This window comes from Marmota flaviventris, chromosome 3 (genome assembly GCF_047511675.1).
Source record: "Marmota flaviventris isolate mMarFla1 chromosome 3, mMarFla1.hap1, whole genome shotgun sequence".
NCBI classification, from domain to species: Eukaryota; Metazoa; Chordata; class Mammalia; order Rodentia; family Sciuridae; genus Marmota; species Marmota flaviventris.
The window spans coordinates 99,410,721-99,425,359 of record NC_092500.1 but is presented as its reverse complement, the minus strand read 5'-3'; positions in this window follow the sequence as shown (position 1 = coordinate 99,425,359).

The window sequence follows — 14,639 nt, the reverse complement described above, 5'->3', positions numbered from 1 at the left end:
ATTTAGCGAGGCCCTAAGCAACTCAGTGAGATCCTGTCTCTAAATAAAATATAAAAAAAAAAGGTTTGTGGATATGGCTCAGTGGTAAAGTGCCCCCAGAGTTCAATCTCTGGTACCTCCCTAAAAAAAGAGTTAAGATCTGCTTATTTCTGGGATATATGTATGCTCTCTGCAAAGTTCAGATATTTTCTTCTAAAAACTGGTATTTGATACCCAGGCATTCATTCTATTTCTCAGAATTTATAGAATTCTGGGGGGAAATGATTTAGGGGAACTTAAGTGTTACATTCAGAGATTAACTGATATATCTACATATAGGCAAGTATATGTGTACATATATGTATACATATATAGTCTTACAGATTACATACACACATATATGCATGTAGTAGATTTTCAAGAAAACACACACATATGTAACTTAGAAGAAAAGGAAATAAAAAATAAAAGTGTGGGTAATCGAGTAGTGAAGGAGGACAGAGAAGAAAGGAGATAGGAAGGGTGGAAGGAATGAAAGATGCTAAGAGATAAAGTAGGTGAACACAGATAGTCTTAATAAGGTTATTCTAATTATTTGATTTAGTAATTTATTATCATCACTGTTCATTTTTTTTTCAAAATTTTTATTAGTTATTGATGGACCTTTATTTATTTATTTGTTTATATGTGGTACTGAGAATCGAACCCAGTGCCGCACACATGCTAGGCAAGTGCTCTACCACTGAGCCACAACCACAGCCCCACTGTTAAATTTTTGATACAGCATTTTGTGCCATGTAGAAATTGTTAAACATAAGATAAAAGTTTAATGAAAACAAAGAGATAAAAATTCAACTAGAGTAAAACACAATTAAATTCTCATAGAATGTGCCTTGTCTTTTGTGAAAAAACTTGGTACATTATCTACTAGCAAGGTAACAAAACAACAATAACAACAACAAAATCCTCACATTGATTTTTTTTTTAATTTTCTAAAATGTTTAATGAGAAAAAGTGATTTAACTCCTAAGCATTTTTTAGTACATAAAACATTAGGTTTAGAGATAAACTTATTTGTTTTTATACTGCATAATGGTAATGAATAATAATAGCAGTAGCAAAAAAATGAATAATATTAAGGGAATCCCAAAAAAGTGAGAAGATACTAATGAAACCAAAATAAGAGGAGATCATTAACAGAATGGTGACAAAGAATAATGAAATAAAGTGAAAGAGGAGATTGTTATTGAAGCAATTGGAAATTTTATTAAAGGAAATGGACTTTGACCAATTGAAAAAATTGAAATTATAGAAGGAAAATACACCAAAGAAGGAAGGTGGAGAGTGCTTATGATATATAGGAAAAGAATAAGGATGTTGAAGTTTGTTGGAGTATGGGAAAATGGAGACAGGTGGAAGTTGAAAAGAAAACTGTAAAGAAGGAAAGAGGAGGTTAAATTGTGGAGGACATGGAAGCCTCATTTCATTCTTCAGAGTTCAATAAAGCCATCTGATTATCTGTTGTTCATTTTCGTTTTTAATTATAACTGAATAACATTTATAAGTTTATAATTGTGAATAGACAATATTAAAGAAGCCAAAATAATAAAGCATACCAACTCAATAACAAAACAAATCTTCATATATTTTTTCATTCTTGAAATGTATTTGAATTTGTGTTTACCCTTACACCCTAACCACTAATTACTTGAGTTCATTCCCAACAATGTTTCAATCAACACCAATTTTATTTAATAATTACACCATTTTCTTTAATTGAAAATACATTTTGTGTTCATTTTCACTGTATCTTTGATCTTCTATAATGAGTGAAGTAAATGTAGCATTGTGGTTGTGGTTTAGACATATAGATATGTGTGTTTTCTGTACTTTCTTAAAGAACATAAAAAATACACATATATAAAAAATATATAATACGTAACATGTAGTATAAAATATATAAAAATATACTGAATATAAAAAATAAAAAGTATGTTATGCACACACAATTTTAATTTTTTTTAAAGAGAGAGAGAGAGAGAGAATTTTTTTTAACATTTATTTTTCAGTTTTTCGGAGGACACAACATCTTCCTTTGTATGTGGTGCTGAGGATCAAACCCTGAGCCGCATGCATGCCAGGCGAGCGTGTTACTGCTTGAGCCACATCCCCAGCCCCAATTTTAATTTTTAATGTTTATCTTTTATCAAACAAGAAAAATAAACAATTATGAGGACATAAAACTTTTTTTTCCTATGAAATGTCATTTGAACTACATTAGAAACACTAAATCAGTGCCTTTTGAGTGTGTGAAAGATTTGGGAAGTGAATTATGTCATTCACAATTTTCTGTCATTTTATATCAGTACTATGTAATAAAATATTTCAGAAATAGAAAAGTGAGATCATTTTGTTATTCTAACAGAGTTTCTGGTTTTCGAGGGATTATATTTTTCTTGTTTTCTTAAATACATTTGCTACCATAGTGTATTCAAACTGTATCTTTGTCAAGTATCACATATTTGTTTTGATACAATACTACAATGGTATCATTTTAATAGAACACAAATGATTCCATTAAATTTAGCCATCATCCTATCATTTGAAATTTGATTAATTCATATTTTCACTGGTGCTAATTTACATTTGTCAAATGTTTTAACTTAATATATAAAATGATTAGAAGTTCATTACATATTAACTTACGGATTCTATTTTGAGTTATATTAACTGGATAGTCATGACTTTGGCAAAATGCATTATTATTGTTAACCAGTATCTTCATTGTTCCCTTTCCAATTTTAAAAATTATAATTATTATGGTGATATTTATTACATATACCTTTACCATGTGATTAATGAGAAAATAAGTTAAGATTTGCTTAATATATTAACAATTAAAGGAAAACCTTTTAGCTGCAATTGACTCTAATGTATTCAAAATTTGTCTTTTCATTCCTGATGAAGAATTAATCTTACCATTATACAAAGCTCCCTTCAGATTTGTATGGGAAAATGTTATTAACAAAATTATTATTGGTGGGCGTGAGTATATGAATGTGTAAAAATGCCCTCCTTCACAATTATTCCTGTTTTTCCATATGCCAAAACAGAATGACTTAGAGTCATTATCCTGTCTTTTAAATTTGTTTTTATCAAACAGTATATTTTTGTTTTCTTCACAGTTTATAAAGTATTTTCTCATATGTAAATCAATAACAAAAGAACTGCACAAGGTCATTTTGTGTGTTTTTTTTCCTAGATAATCTACAAACATAAACAAAGAGTTATGATAATTAAATCCCATGTTCAGGATATTAGAATCTCTCATTGTCAGAATCCAGTCTACCTGGGAAATTAAAGCCTCTTTTCTCCTCAGAGTCCCTGGATGATTCTTGAATAACTAACTTTTCTAACAAAAAGCTAAATTAAACTTTCTGTCATTTCTAAATTTATTTTTCTTAAAATATGTTCCTCGATGTGTAGGTAACTCAGATACCTACAACTAAAGTATATATGAGGAGTGCTTCACTTGATTTTTGTGGAAATTAAAATCTATCATCTTTTTTAAAATTTTCAATCAGTGAAAACTTTTGATCACCAGGTTTCACTGTGTACAAAGCACAGGTCAAAGTTTATTGCAGCTATATGATGATGTGTTTATATATGTAAAGAAAAAAATCATGAAAGAGAAAATTTATTAAATGTGTTAAAAATATTTATTTTACTATCATTATAAAACTTATAATTTATATAATTTATATGTAAAATTTTTAAGTTACTAAAATATAGAAAATATGGAAATAATACTAAATATTTTTGTCACCAGAAATAGCATAAATAACACTTAGCCATATTTTTAAAAAATCATTTTACATAGATAAATACATAAGCACTTACATAGAAAACAATATATATTTTTTATCTTTAAGAATTTGTTCTAATTAGTTATACATGATATTAGAATGTATTTTGACAATATAGTACATATTAATTAAATAAAATTTCTTATTTCTTTTTGTAACAAAATGGAAGTTTATACTATAGTCCTTTTTGTGATATAAAATACAAATATTCATATATTCATGAATAGATATTAATGTACTTAAGTACATATTAAAATTAGCATGAATGCAGTTTTTTTTTTACTGACATATATTAGTCAAGGTTTTTATGTTGTTAAAAGCCTTTTTTTTTTTTTTAGCTTTGACTGTTTGCATCAATTTTATGTCCTTGATAAAAATCTATTTGTGGATTGAGGTTTTCATTTATCTTTTATCTCTATCACACATATAAATTATAAAATTCCATTCATGCCTATTATCTGTTTAGTTGGTGAATATTTTTATTGCTACTTGTAAGTTTTCACAATAGGTAAACCTTTCTATTTTTTTCTAGTTTTTTAAGCTACCACTTGAATTCATTTAGAAATATTTTATTGTGTGGTTTCAGGTGATGCTCTCTATTGATACTCTTCTCCCAAGTGGCTAAACAATTATCTTTTATTTTAAAAATAGTTTATTTTGTGGCTGGGGATGTGGCTCAAGCGGTAGCGTGCGTGCGGCCCGGGTTGGATCCTCAGCACCACATACAAACAAAGATGTTGTGTCCGCCGAAAACTAAAAAAAAAAAAAAAAAAAAAAAAAAAAAAATTAAAATTCTCTCTCTCTCTCTCTTTAAAAAAATATTTTATTAAAATAAATGGAAATGATATTCTTTAAATTTAAAAAATTTAAGTTTTATAGGAAAATATAAAGAAAGACTTGAAAGTCTTCTAGAGTACTAATATCTGGAGGGAACTTGTATTAACAAACACATTTATGGTATGTCTACACTAGAGTCAGCATTGTGGTTAAATATGCATTTTTCTATACCAAGCTACCTTATCTTGAATGTTAGTTTCCCCCATTACAAATTGTGTGATTTTGCTAGATATTTAACTTTTCTCTTCCTCAATTCATCACCTTTCTAAAAATGGCAATGTGAATATTGAGTAGTTCATTACACTGATTTGAGGGTTAGGAAAAAATTGAGCATTTAGCAATGACCTTCCTAATTCTGAGTCAAATACTGCAGTCAATTTTAGTCTTTATCTTACTTGATCTATCACTAGCATTTGACCGTGCTTACTTCTGGAACACTCCACTCTTGAGATATTCCTCCTGTTTTATGATCCTTCTTCTTAGTGTCCTTTGCTATTATCTTTGTGTTCCCTGATCTCTAAATATTGAGCTCTCTTTGAATTCACTCTTCTCTCTCATCTTTCATTTTTATATTTGCTCTCTAGTGATTCACCAGTCTCTGGGCTTTAAATATCATCAGCATGATAATGACTCAACATTTATATCTGTGCTGGATTTCTCCCTTGGAATTTAGATTAACTACTCCATATAATAATCAAATTTCCTTTTACATGTCAATAGAGATCTTAAACAATATCTCCCTACCTTATCTGGAATATCATCTTAAAAGCCCTGGTTTTCCCAATTTACATTGTTTGCGACGTCATGCTTTCAGTTATCCGTACTAAAGAAGTTAGAAACTCATCCTTGATAAGTATTTTTCTCTATGAATTTTCATCAACAAATCTATTAGTTCTTGCTTTAAATTGTGAGAATTTTACCACTTTCAACACCTTGACAACACCCTATTCTAAGTCGCAATTCTTTTCTTCCTATTATTCCATAGATACATGGACTGCCTTCCTTAAGGAATGGAATAGTTATGGAGAATGGGAGGATAAATTTAAAAATTTAGTAACCCATTTCATGAGGGAGATAATAAATTTGTTTCAATTGAGTAAATTCATATAATGTCATTAAAATTTCTTTCTTCACGTAAAACATCCACCTCTGAGGCAAGATTTTCTCTTAAAGATTAAAATGCCTACTTTAAGTTAGTTTCTTGCTTTTTGCCTGACTTTACTGACATATTATAAACTCCAAATCATATAAATCTAATCTGCCTTTTTTCCACCTTAAGTTTTTAAATTAAATTTAAATTAATTTTTAAAAATTTGTTCTAATTAGTTACACATGATCCACATTAATTTTTACGATGACTCCAAGTGTTTTGCCATCTTAGTAAAATGATGTGGCTAGTCAAATAGGAGCTAAAAATTTGAATCTGAGCTGGAGGTCCATGTAGAAGAGCACTCTAATACTAACTAAAAATTCTGGTATGACCACCACCTGCTGGAATGGCGAGTATGATTCTGCTTAGAGACAACCAGAAGTAGCAAAACAAAATGAAAAGAAGAAATTGGAAGAAAACCCAAATTTTATATATACATATATATATATATATATATATATATATATATATATATATATATATATAATTTCCAAGATTTCATTTCTAAATCATAGTCATCTTTCTTAAAATTGATTTTTCCCATTGTTCACTTTTTTTTACAGAACATATGTTTTTGTAAAAAGTTACACTTCGTCTATATCCCTAATTTGAGTGACATCTCATTGCTGAGACTCTTATGTCTCTATTTATATCCACAAAGCGTTATGTATTCTATAGCCCTCTACAGTGTTGGGGTGGAGGGCAAAGGGAAGAGTCACATGTTTATGTGTGCTCCCCATCATGATTGTCTAAATGCTTTGCAAAAATAGTGTTGATATGAAGACATGGATTCAGTCAGATGAGTACAGATTGGCTATGGATAATTTGTCAACGAATTCATTCTGACAAGTGAATTTACCTCATATTACTTGAGACACCAGAGAATGCAAATTCTATAAATTCAAACATGGGAAGTTCAGAAAGAAGGATATAGGTAGTACCCGGTTTTATAGCAAAGGCTTGGAAGGTCTAGAGGGTGGAAACATTAGTATGATCATAGTGATGGTCTTTTATCTGCTGTATTGAGTTTCCTGAAAAGTTCATGAAGTGAGTTATTCATCTCTGATATCTTGCTATTCCTGCATAGCATTTTCATTTTATTCACCTTATAAATTGTATACATTATGTTCATTCTGATTTCCCCCTTTCTTATTAGAGGCTTTAAAGTATCAAACATTACTAGTTCAAATTCCATGTCTAGAAATTATATATGGGCCATCTCTGTATCTGATTTTCAAGGCTTTCTCTTTTTAAGATGTGTCTCGCCGGGTGCTATCTATTGGTATGACAAGTGGGTTTTCTGTTCCTGCACCCCCACTCTGCAGCATTTGTCTTGTATCAGTGGTATCTTGCATGTGAAGCAATTTCCTGTCTCCCCGCCAGCTGCAATCATCCACTTTGTACCATTGCAGGATCTTGGGCATAAGTTGGTTTCCTGTCCCTCCTCTAAAAACAGATGGCTTTACTTATTGTCAGTCCGGGTTGTGGGCAGGTTGGTTTTCTACTTCTTCCCCTACTAACAGCTGACCTCTTCCTGAAATAAATGGGGTAGCAGTGGAGTGGGGGGCAGCAAAGTGGTGGCAGAGCTTTAGCATGTATTACTATTTCCCCCGTGACTGCTTATCTTTACTTGTGTCCTGGAATCAGGACCAGGTGGGTCTTATACCTGTCTCCCACGAGAAACCCATCACCAACTTTTACTCATGCAGGACCCAGAGTACAGGTCTGCTCCAGATGCACCCTTGGACCTTGGAAGGCACTATACACTTGGGGGAAAAAAAGGGAGAGACTCTTCCTCTAGGATCTCCTGTTCTTTCCCCATCTTTCATTGAGCAACTAGCAGAAGCCCAAAGAAAATAATTGGGATATGAGTGTGATCTCCCATTGGCCTGTGGCTACTGGAACTCTAAAGCCTCACATCAACTTGCCCTAACATTTTTAAAAACTCTTTGCATTTATGGCTGCTATCTATACCTGCTAAGCTTTATCAAAGGTGAGTACAGCAGGTGTTTTCTCTTCTGGCAGAAGCAGGGCTTAGCTCCTCTTTGGAATTCAGTTCACCTGCTTGCTTTTTTAAATCAGCTAACTCAAAAAGGATTGCAATTTTATAATTATTTGTCTCCCTGTCCTCTTAAGTTGTGAGTCATGCTGTCATACAGCTTACTACACTTACAATAGATAAGAACTCTGAATAAATATTCAGCTGCTGATGTGACAGTCTTCATTCATCTCTTTCTATAAATCTTCCTGTTCTCTCTTCTTTACGGAAATCCACCACAGTATTTCTGGTATTTGACTGTTGCTTTCATCTGTTTAAAACTTAGCCACACAGTGTAAGTCTATTTCCCACTAGACACAATCAAAAGTATGTTTACATTTTCTGTTTATATCTTTAATTCAATCCAATTTGTTGACCAAATATAATATTCTCTACATAGAACTGGGGATTATTATTACCAAACTTATGAAATTGTTGAGCACTTTCTAAGCATATCACAAACATTACTTAAATATTTTCAGACTTTTCCCCATTTTCTTTATTAAATCTTTCTTTGGCTTGGGAGGCTGAGACAGGAGGATCATGAATTCAAAACCAGCCTTAGCAAAAGCAAGGCACTAAGGAACTCAGTGAGACTGTGTCTCTAAATAAAATACAAAATAGGGCTGGGAATGTGGCTCAGTGGTTGAGTACCCCTGAGTTCAATCCCCAGTACCAAAAAAAAAAAATCTTTCTTAATTCTGAATAACTTGCTCACTATCATCACAATATGTCCTTCTTCTGTGACAAAATGCTGCATAAACTCGTCATATTTGCATTCTAATTTTTTGTTTCTGACTTTCTATTTGTGTTCATTAAAGCAAGTAATGTTTTGTTTATCATTTTTGTATTTCCGAATTTACTACAGTATCTTAAACATAGGATACCCAAGTATTTTCTGTGTGAGTTTAAAATTGATCTTCCTGAATTTTTTGATGAATCAGAAGAATATCCATAAAATCTGTTTTCCATCAAGGAAACAAATTAAGCACACAATTTTGGAAGACTTTCTGAGTCATGACTTTATCTGCAAGGGAGAAGAAAGAATTAGTGATGTTTCAACTGTCTAACCTGATTGACAAACCTACATAGATGTAAGCATATTATCAGTAAAATCTACTTGTATGTCAAAGACTATTTCTCCTGGAGATTAGTGCTCTATCTGACATGCATGTGGCAAAAATTTGCTTCCAAAATGTAGGCTCTCTGCTAACCTCATTGACTGTTTCTTTTGCTGAGAAGAAGCTTTTAAGTTTGAGCCCATCCCATTTATTAATTCTTGATTTTATTTCTTACACTATAGGAGTTCTGTTAAGGAAGTCAGAACCTAATCTGACATGATGAAGATTTGGGCCTACTTTTTCCTCTATTAGGCACAGGGTCTTTGGTCTAATTTCTAGGTCCTTGATCCACTTTGAGTTGAATTTTGTGCATGGTGAGAGATAGAGGATTATTTTCATTTTGCTGCATATGGATTTCCAATTCTCCCAGCACCATTTGTTGAAAAGGCTATCTTTTCTCCAATGTATGCTTTTGCACATTTGTCTAATATGAGATAACTGTACTTATGTGGGTTTGTCACTGTGTCTTCTATAAAACAACACACACAAAAAAACAAACAACCCAATCAGTAAATGGGTTAAGGAGCTAAACAGACCCTTCTCAGAAGAAGATATACATTCAATCAACAAATATATGAAAAAATGTTCAATATTTTTATTTTTCTAATTTCTAGTAGAGAAATGCAAATCAAAACTACTCTAAGATTTCATCTCATGCCAATTAGAATGACAGTTATCAAGAATAAGTATTGATATGGTAGTGGAGGAAAAAGCATATTATACATTGCTGGTGGAACTGCAAATTGGTGCAATAACTCTAGAAAGCAGTATAAACATTCCTTAGAAAACTTGGAATGGAATCACCATTTGACCCAGCTATCCCACTCCTCGATCTATACCCAAAGGACTTAAAAATCAGCATACTATAGTAATTCAGTCACATCAATCTTCATAGCAGCTCAATTCACAATAGTTAAACTGTGGAAGCAACCTAGATGCCCTTCAATAGATGAATGGATAAAGAAACTGTGGTATATGTACACAATGGAATATTAATCATCATTAAAAGAGAATAAAATTATGGCATTTGGAGGTAAAAGGATAGAGTTGGAGAATATCATGCTAAGTAAAGTAAGCAAATCCCCCCAAAAACCAAAGGTTGAATGTTCTCTCTGATAAGTGGATGCTGATCCATAAGGGGCAGGGGGGGTGTAGGAAAAATAGAGGAACTTTGATTGGAAAAAGGGGAGACAGGATAAGAAAGGGTGTATGGGGGCAGGAAAGATGGTGGAATGAGATGGACATCATTATCCTAGGTACATGTATGACTGCACATATGGTGCAAAGCTACATTGTGTATAGCCAGAGAAATGAAAAGTTGTGCTGCAATTGTGTGCAATGGATCAAAATGCATTCTGCTGTCATATATACCTGGTTAAATTATATTAATTAATAAAAAAAGACTGTTTCTCATGTAGTTTTAAACATACATTATTTACATACTCAAAATGATGCCATCTATCAAATGTTAACCTGAGGATGAATAAAAGTTTCTTAGGATATTAGTTTATATGAATGCATACATTTATGATTTTATATATTTTTATCTGATATTTTTTAACCTTATAGATTTGTTTCTCCTTAAATATACACATATACTTTTGGTGGGAGGTTCCAGGGATTGAACTCAGGGGTATTCAGTCACAACCCCAGCCCTATTTTGTATTTTATTTAGAGACAGGGTTTCACTGAGTTGCTTAGCAACTCACTTTTGCTGAGGCTGGCTTTGAACTTGCGATCCTCCTGCCTCATCCTCCTGAGCCGCAAGGATTACAGGCATGTGCCACCATGCCTGACCATAAATACACATATACTTTTAAAATTTCAATCATGATATTGCATTGACAATTGACAATGGTTTGTGTGTGTTGGGGAGGTATTGTTTTGGGGTTGTTTTTTGTTTGACTGTTTGTTTGAGGAAGCATCTTACTATATTGCCCATGTTGGCCTCAAACTCCTAAACTCAAGCAATTGCTTCTATCTCAGCCTCTCAAGTAAGTGAGGCTACAGGTGTGCCTCGTCTCTCCTGGCTTAATTCTGTGATTTTTTTACTGTTATTGTTTTTTGTGCTAAGAATTGAACCCAGAGCCTACTATATTTAAGGCAAGCTCTCTACCACTATACTATATTCTCAGGCCTGAAATTGTTTAAAAAAATTGTTTTCCTATAAGCATCTTATGAATCTTGAAGACCAAATTGTTTTCATAGAAGTGGATTATTGGTTTAAAGATGTATAATAAAAATATAAGATTATGCAGTCCATAATGTAAACGTAAAACTCATATGTTGTATTTATTAATACAAGATAGATTTGCTGTATATACCTACTGTATACCAACTTTCACTGATGGGAAGCGTTCAATTATAGTCTCTCTCTCTCTCTCTTTTTTTTTTTTTTACTTTTCTTTACACTGTAGGGAAATGTACTGTTTGTTCATAAAATTGGCATCAGCATAGACCATATGGCCTCTATTTTTCAAGAAACATGTTTCCTTGGAAAAAGGGTCATCAATATTATATTTGTTTAGAACTAAGATTTCTGAGATTGAATATTGAAGAAAGATGCAAAGATGAAATTGTATGATAAATTTCAGTGGGTTGTAAATACTAGAATATTTCAAGAAGTGTAACCATCACTCAAATTTAATGTTATTCTAAAATATTTTCTACACTGCAGTCATGTAAATCTTTACAATCTGTAATTTTGAATGTGTAGTTTAGTAACATTTAAGCGGCTTTCCTCAACACTTCAGATAAAAGCACACCAATGTGTCTAAGGCCATTTGTAATCTTATTCCTACCAATTTCTTGTGACTCCTCAGCTGTAAATGACTAGACCTAGACTCACTTTAGCTTCACCTCAGACTTTACATTCACCTAGAATTCTAAGCAATTGAATATTTATTTTTAATTACTGTACTTAATATAGTAAATGTATGCACTCTGTCAGGAATTATAGCACATATTTTGTGAAACATTTCTTGAAGTTTGTGGTTCTCATTGTCAAACTTGAATATTTGATCTTTTGAAATTATCATCTATGCTTACCAGTATATAGTGTGTTCTGAGTCAAATTACACTTTTCCACAAAAAAGTTAATTGTGATAGATGATTAATAATTGTATTGTACTTTACATATTGTAGAATCTGATTATCAAAAGTGTACTATGAAAGGAAATGCAGTAAATCGCAGGGAAAATGAAAATATTCTGAAATTGCCTTAGGTCAGAGATGATATAATTAAATACATTTTTACATTTCTAATTCCAGACTTAAATTTTGAAGGAGCTTAATATATTATTTATTATTTATATTTCTTAGAGAACTGAGGAAGTGGCATTTCTGATTTTTATAATTATATCCAAATATAATGTATTCAAAAAATAAAATTTATATCAAGTAAATTTGGTATTTATTTATATTAAATATTTATTTAAAGCCATTATTTAATTTTTTAAAAAATATATGCAAAACATACACAAGTTGAAGATATTAGACAGTAGCTACTTTCATATCTCATTCACAAGAGGCATTAGAAGATAAGAATTTGGAATGACTTGCTTTTCATTCTAATAAACGTTCATGTCTAGGTTACTATATAATAGATACATATTGCTTTTAAATATGCACATAAACATATACATATATAAAAATAATAATATCTATTACTAAACACCATTTGATAAACACCTGATTAAATTGATAAAAATAGCTAATAATATACTTCTTAATTCTATTAGAATTTACATGTTTTGATTCACAAGTTATATTAGTCCAGTTTTTATTGTATGTGCTTTTTCATATTCTGATACACAAGTATATTAGACTGGAGATATAATTGGCATGTTTCTATTGGACAATGGTTTTAGAGTAATTAATATAGTTTTAGAATTTGTTGTCCATCGTCAGAAAATTGAAACATACAATTCTATAACACTTCCAGAGTTTTTATTTTTTAGTGTGTTTTTACATTTATTTACTTGATCAAATTGTGAATAATGTTGCAGGGCTTTTTTTCTCAGAAATCATTCATTTAGAAACTCCCACAACTGTTAGAATAGAATTATACTTTGTATATTAGGTTTTTACTTTTCTAATCACTAAATTTATGATTTACATTTTTTAATTCTGTCATCATCTTACTCAGAAATAAAAGAGAATAAAATCATGGCATTTGCAGGTAAATGGAATGAGTTAGAGAAGATAATGCTAAGTGAAACTAGCCAATCCCCCAAAACCAAATGCCAAATGTTTTCTTTGATATAAGGAGGATGATTCATAGTGGATAGGGAGGTGAAACATGGGAGGAATAGACAAACTCGAGATATGGCAGAGGAGTTGGAGGGAAAGGGAGGGGGCATGGGGGTTATTAATGATGGTGGAATATGATGATCATTACTATCCAAGGTACATGTATGAAGACACGAATTGGTGTGAATATACTATGTTTACAACCAGAGATATGAAAAATTGTGCTTTATATGTAATAAGAATTGTAATGCATTCTTCTGTCATATATAAATTTTTCAAATGTAAATTTGGTATTTAATGGAATGTCTTGTTTCTTCTGAGCTTCAATTGAGCATAGAATGCTAATAATAAATGCATATTTATAAAATATGGCCAGGTAATTACCAAAGATTGCTAAAGTATGACTATTTTATCTGTAAGAAAACAACACATCCATATTACAGAAAATATGTCAGAAAGTAATAAAAATGTGAACATTTGAATTTTTCCTGTGTAATGATATCAACTATGTGAATTATTTACTTAGCTAGAAATAGATATTATTCAACATTGAAGTCCATATATTATTCTTTAATTCTTAATTTATAAAAATATAAATGCAATAAACAGTAGTACCAGAAAAAATACAAAGAAAACAAAAAAATATGGTAACATTACTGGGGCAGAAATGCTATATCCAACCTTTGTGCATCCAGTTTTAAGACTTTCTGATCTTGCAGTACTTTCAAAATAAATCCTGTCATTCTGGTTTCACTCTCATATCTAGGTTTATATAAAACACTAGTCTTTCTTTGACTCATTATGATCACCTATGACAAGAATGAGTGGTCCTGCCAGGTGCAGTGGCTCACACCTGTAATCCCAGCATTTCAGGAGCCCAAGGCTGAAGGATCACAAGTTCAAAGCCAGCCTCAGCAATTTAACAAGATCCTCAGCAAAATTAGCAAGACCCTGTGTCTAAATAAAAAATTAAAAAGGCTGGGAACATGGCTCAGTGGGTTCAATTCCTGATTTAAAAAAAAAAAAAAAAGAGTATAAGAAGATAAAGTTGACTGATCAAATGAACCTCAAAGAAAAATTGCATTTTAAATAAGAAAGTAATGTTTTAGAAATTACAGAGATCCAGGAGATATTAAACTTTACTAGGCACTTAATGTGCAGAATATGGAAAAGGATACTCTCAATTGCAATTTTACTCATTCAAGAAGTTTTGTTTTCCTTAACATTGAATAAGAAATCTTAAATGCTGGAGATTCACAATTGTACAAATCATAGAGTCATGTCTACTCTCATGATCTTACACACTAAGGGGAATGAAAACATTAATAAAGTGATGACAATAGTAAAAATGCACAATTACAAAAAGAAGAAGTTTTTCCACAAAGGAGAAAAAGATG